Raw genomic sequence first — 6384 nt, 5'->3', positions numbered from 1 at the left:
AACTTGGGAAGCGATGAAAATTGTTTGTTGAACTTGCTTCAAGAATTAATATAGAAGAACAGAGGTTTTCCTCTCAGCAAATTGAAGGTGAGTAAATTGTGTTCTGTCTCTTTAGAAATGGTTCTCTCACTCTCTCCCAGAGAGGGAGAGAAAAGAAGAATAGATGCTTTCAGGCAGGAAGCCCTGCCTGAAATGAGCCGAAGAGCTTGCTCAGGCTCTTTGGAGCTTGAGGCCATGCCCCCTTTGACACCACATGCAAAGGGGGCGTGTCCTCAAGCTCCAAAATGCCTGAGCAAGCTCTTCGGCTCATTTCAGGCAGGGCTTCCTGCCTGAAAGCATCTATTCTTCCTTTCTCTCCCTCTCTGGAGAGAGAGAAAGGGGAATAGACACTTACAGGCAGCAAACATTGCCTGAAATAAGCGGCAAGTGCTTGCTGGGGGGGGGGGTGCCTCTCCGGACCGCAATTGTGGCAGGGCATGGCAGGTACTTTGCGCCCCCCTGCAATGGTGCCTAGGGCACATGCCCTGCCTGCCCCATCCTTGTTATGCCCTTGGCCACAGTATCCCCTGACTTTCTTCGCATTCCCTTCCCATGTATGTTCCCCCATTGTTGCTTGTTTGTTCATTTCTAAAAACAGCCCTCTCCAAATAAAGCCTGCTGTTTTATTTCTGGGGATTTAGTTTTTTTAACCTTCTCTGTGTGCACCACAGTGCTATAGATAGTGCTGGGTGTGGCATGCAAATCATAAATAGACCAGCCCAGGGCCCACACCCCCTTAAAGGCACTTCTTTCCCCCTCCCGTCCACATCAGAGTTAGGGCTTAAATTTTAAAAAGCCCAGCTCTAAGGAGAGGCAAAGTAGGCACTTGCCTACAGTGGCAAAATTTGAGAAATGACAAATTTTGCTGCCCCTCTCTGGAGACGAGGGGAAAGTTCTCCCTCCCCCCGCTCTAAAAACTGCCGCTGTATGGTGGGATGCAGTGGCAGTGGCTGCAGCAGGGAGGGGGGTGGGGTGAGGGGAAGGTCCCCCCATTTACCTTTAAGGCAACGCCTCTGTGTAGCAGGGCAGCAAGGGAGAATGCCTTCCAGATCCCCTCCCTGTCCCAAATGACTGCACGCCCCTGGCTGCAGCCCGTTTTGGACCTTTCTCCACATGTACGGAGAAAGGCCCATAACGGACTGCAGATGGGGGTGTGCAGCCATTTGGGAGGAAGGAGGGGAGCTGCAAGGAGCTTTCCCTCACCACCCCACCACATTGCTTTGAAGGTAAAGTGGGGGGGGGACTTTCCCCTTGCCCCACCATCACCTTCCCCACTGCAGCCGCTGCTGCTGCATCCTGCTGTGCAGCTGTGTTTTAAAGTAAAAGGGGGAACTTCCCCCTCCCCCCAGCTGCCACTGTGTGGCCTTTGTTGCCTCCATCCTGCTGTGCAGTGGGATGGGGGGAAGGGAGTACTTTCCCCTCGCCATTCCTACCCTTGCTGCAGCAGTGGGGGCAGCAACTCTTTGGCCACCTACAGGTGGCAGAAGTCTTAATCTGCCCCTGCCAAGAGGTCGAGGAGAGTGCAAAGCAGAGCCAGGTGCAGAGTGGCAGGCAGAAGGAGGGGTGATGCTCTTTGTGGTGGGCGATGGCGAAAGGGGCCTTCTCCCTGAGTTGTTCCTGCTGATGTGGTTGTGCACAGGCTCACAACCGCACTGCCAAGCGAGGTTGTGGAGCCTCACTTGACAGTGCAGCTGCCTATATGGCAGTTGAGGTGGAAGTAGGGGGAAGATGGTCCCCTTTCACTGAAAAAGCTCTTCTTTTTGTGGCGCCAGAGGAGGCCGTGTCGTTGGCTGATAGCCCAACCAGATCACGCTCTCCATCCTCCCCAGTTCTCGTAGGTGGTGTGACTTCCCCCCGCACCCCGCCATGCCAGCTTTATCTATCAACCTATCATATCGTACTATTGTATGAATTTTGCTTTTCCTGGCTTAGAATAACCCCATATCAGCTCAGTGTGCCCTGTAGAAGACTTGATGCTGATCCCTTCGCTTGAGATGAGAAATGCAAGAGACGTTTGCTCTTTGGGGCCAAGAAGGTAGAACAATCAAATCTATCTAGAATGTTTTTTTAAAACCTACATGACACTGAATGAAGAGCTCTGGTGCTGTTTTGAGGATTTACCATTTAGAGCCTCTTCCATATCTAAAGCATATCTTTTGTCTATTAGCCTGTTTTTTCATTTAGGTTTAGAAGCCACTAGCAAAACAGTGACAAGGAAATTCAGCCACAGCCTAGTCCATTTGGAAATGGGCTCCCCCCCCCCACAACGCCCCCCCCGCATTTGCACAGGAACCTTTGGGGAAAGGCTATTGGCGGTGGAGGTGGGGTGGGGTGTAGGACATACCACACAAATCTCTTGATCAATAGAGACTTGTAGTAGCACCTCCATCTCCTACCCTTTCTACTGGCCAATGAGAGTGCTCACTAGGGGCCCTGTGATTATTCAAGTGCCTCTGGAGGCTATTCCAATTTGTGGGTAGGGTGCCAGCTGCAGTGGTGGTATCTCAGTTGACTTAGGCCGCTGCTGCCACTGGTACTGTGAGATTCAGGGGCCAACCCAGCCAAGTGGGTCCTTGATGGCTGCACAACCTGGCTGGTCCCTGAGAGTACTCCTGAACAAAATGCACATTATTAAGTACTGTTTATTTAAAGAGTCCACAACCAGTAGAAAAATGAAACAGCAGTTTTGCTTATAAGCCTAATATAACATCGGTCTCAGTATGCTGAAAGTTGAAGGACACTTTTATTGTTCTACTTCAATTTGACCATAACCATATATTTTACTGCAACTAAATATTCTGCCTTCCTTGTTCTCCAGAAAGTGGTCCATTTCTGTCTCTACTCACAGAAGAAACTGGAAGAAGTGACAATTTCAAGTAGGATGGTCAAGTTGTAGGTGTGACATTACCAGCATGTTGACGTTATGTATTTGTTTGTTAGGCCAGGACCACTATGGCCTTTGGCCATTATGAATGGGGATGATGGGAGATGTAACTCGAGACTACATGCACAGGTTGGGAAAGCTTGGGAACTCCTGGGTCAGGGCAGAGCACTATGGAGACTGGAACCTGCATTCAGCAGATGCTTCCACACCTGCGCGTAGCTGGGCCACTTACTGTACATTATCCTAAGTTAATACATGGGTACCTGCAGCAAATGAAGAATTTAGCAACAACAATCCTTGCTTCAGAGGTTTGCATATCAGGGACGTTTCACAACACAGAGCTCACAGAAGTTTTGGTCTGGCATATGGAATGATATGACTTCTGTACAGGTTTTGATGCAAATACCAATGGCCTGACCTATGGGTATGTTTTTGGAACTCCATGATGGCTCACTGAGTCCATGCTGTGCCTGCTTCAGCTAAAGTTGTTGAGGCTGTGGAAGTTTTCAGTGGGGTAGTGCCTTCTCCATTGAATCGGCACGTGGGATTGCAGGAGTCTGGCCATCCTTTTTAGGTGAATGTTGACTGTGGAGTAGCTTCCTTGAAGTTTATTGCAGGCAACAACCACCTGAGGGGGAAAGATAAAAATGAAATCCTTAGCAAGCACCGCCAAATCATTAAGAGATGAGGTTATTGAGGTGAAACTTGATCAACTCTTTCACCGCCTCTTTTAAGTTGTTCGGATGAACTTTTGGACCATCTAATGTATGAACTTGGCTGCATATCTGGCTATCTTCAGCAACCATTTAATATGGAAGGGACACAAGACTTCCTTGGTAATTGTCTCAAATAGGGATGTGCGTGAACCGCAGTTCGAGCATGTTTCAGGAGCACAGCCCTGGAGTTTTAAGAAAGAGGAGTGCAGGTCCTTCCTTGCTCTGTGCCACCCCATGCACCATTCTGCTGGGGCAGCGCAGGTCCCAAGAAGCCTCATGCCCCATCAGTGCATGCATGGACATATATGTATGGTCAGCATGATGTTGCTGACCATGCAAATGGCACCCATGCATGGGTGGGTGCCATGTGCATGCTGATGCCGTGCAGGGCTTCTTGGGATGTGCGCTGCCCCAGCAGGAAGCTGGTACCCGCTCTCCTCTTTCTTAAAGCTCCTGGGCCCCGCTCCTGAAATGTGCTCAAACCGTGGTTCATGCACATCCTAATCTCAAATACATTTGTTAAGTGTGAAAGCAGGATTCCTATTGACTCAGTATGTATTGATGGTGGATACCTCCATCAGTGACATGCGTGCATCCAGGAACATTTGACCAAATCTCTCAGCAATACTTCATACAATAATTCAGGCAAGAATTTATACAGATATTGTTATTGCTGTGTTTAATGGCTATAGCCAGCAGAATAGAAAAGAACGAGGACTCTTGAAACGAGCAGGAAAAGCTTTGCCAGAAGTCAGAGCTGATGACTTGACTCTAGCAGTAAACACAAAATGGCAATTCTTGGAAAATATAAATAAAACTAGATTTTATTCATTGCATTTCACAGATCCAGGAACTGCATGGTGCTAAGTACCTGATGCTGCTGACACAAATGATAGTATGCTTGCCATGCTTGCCAAGGCTGATAGAAATATAATAATTGTGTTGGAAGACACAGATCTTTGTCCTGCTTAACCACCCTTACCAGAGATGGTGTTCATGTGCTCATTCCCAGTAAGAAACACCATGCAGGCAGATTTGGACAGCAGCAGAATGCTGCAGGAGGCCCCTGAAGATGTGCACTAACACATCTTCTCCTTGCTTGCAGTAACCAGATGTGGTTCTATTTCATTTCCCTGCAGGCAAGACAAAAAGCTACCTTTCAATTAAAAAACAACTCCAGAAGAAAGAAAACCTCCAAGATGGATATGATTTTCAACCATTCAAATTGCTCCGCAGATAATGTGACTGTGGCAAGAACAACTTTCCTCCTTGTAATATAAGGAGATAACGTAACTGAAAGGATAGATATGAGGAGGATACATGAACAGTGCATTATGACAGTCACAAGGCAGCCTGTCCATGCAAAGTTCAGTTTAGCAGCTTTTTCTCCAGTGTCTGCCATTCACAACACTCCTTCCATGTCTTTCATCAGGTCCAGAAATGGAGGGGTGTAAATTTGATGCCCACGGACTGGGATTGGAAGCTATAAGGGGAGTTTCAGTTGCTAGTCACTAGTCACAACACTGAAGAGTCTGCACTAGAACACCTTCTGCACCTTTTCATATGCAATTTTTAAGTCTGGATGCACACGGAACTGCAAGTGTGATTTGCAATGCTCCTTTGTGTACAGGTAACTATGCTGAACGTTGTGGCTATAGCAAATGGCCATATGTGAGTATGAGCAATTGTAAAGGTGCGCTGGAAACACCAGAAGAATTATAAGAAACATTTTTTCATTTCATTTTACTATTCCTTGCACATTTGGTGGGCGGGGGACCCAGTGCCTTAACAACAATACTGTTTTAAAACAGTTGCACTTGCTGCCGACATGTTTCCGGGCAAAATACAAAGTGTTGGTTATTATCTTTAAAACTCTGAAAGGCTTGCCTACCTTAGAGAGCACCTTCTTCTATATGACCCCCATCGCACGTTGAGGTCATCTGGAGAGGTCCGTCTCCAGTTACCACTGGCACATCTGATGGCGACTGGGAACCGGGCCTTTTCTGTAGCTGCTCCTGGCCTGTGGAATGCACTCCCGGCAGATATCTGCAGTTTAGGCTTGCTGTTGGCCTTTAAGAGAGCCCTAAAAACTTGTTTGGCCTGGCCTTCCAAGGTTTTAAAATTGTTTTTTAAGGTATTTTAATTGGTTTTAAATGGTTTTTAATTGTTTTTGGATTGTTTTTAGCACTGTGTCATAAATGGTTTTTTAATGTATTTTAAAATTTGTTGTACACCACCCAGAGCCTTTTGATGGGGCGGTTTAATAAATAAAATAAATAAATAAAATAAAATAAAATAAAAATGTGCTCTTTGTTTTCCAACACAAGAAATTTATACAGTTCGGTGACACTAATTTTTGACCTGGACCTTTATAAGAAGTTGAATATTACAGGGTACATTCATTTGATAACTATCATTCAAAGAGTCCACAAGAACCCTAGGTTAAAAAATCGTATCAAAAATTGTTCTCCAAATACTCCTGGCAATACTGAGTGCAAGGAAGTACAGTGTGGATGGTTAGTTTCAGAGATATGGGTGTTTTTAGTTAAACAGAGAAATCTGCCATTTTTAAACATTTTATTTATTTATTTATTCAGTTTCTATACCGCTCTTTCAAAAATGGCTTAGGGTGGTTTACAAAGAGAAATAATAAATAACTAGCTGACCGGGCGCATAGCACCTGCGCCCCTTGTAGCGCAGCCGCCGGCATGGCTGGGCCAGAGAGTGCCGCTGCTGCCTGGCCCG

This window comes from Hemicordylus capensis, chromosome 1 (assembly GCF_027244095.1).
Source record: "Hemicordylus capensis ecotype Gifberg chromosome 1, rHemCap1.1.pri, whole genome shotgun sequence".
NCBI classification, from domain to species: Eukaryota; Metazoa; Chordata; class Lepidosauria; order Squamata; family Cordylidae; genus Hemicordylus; species Hemicordylus capensis.
This window is presented reverse-complemented; position numbering follows the sequence as displayed.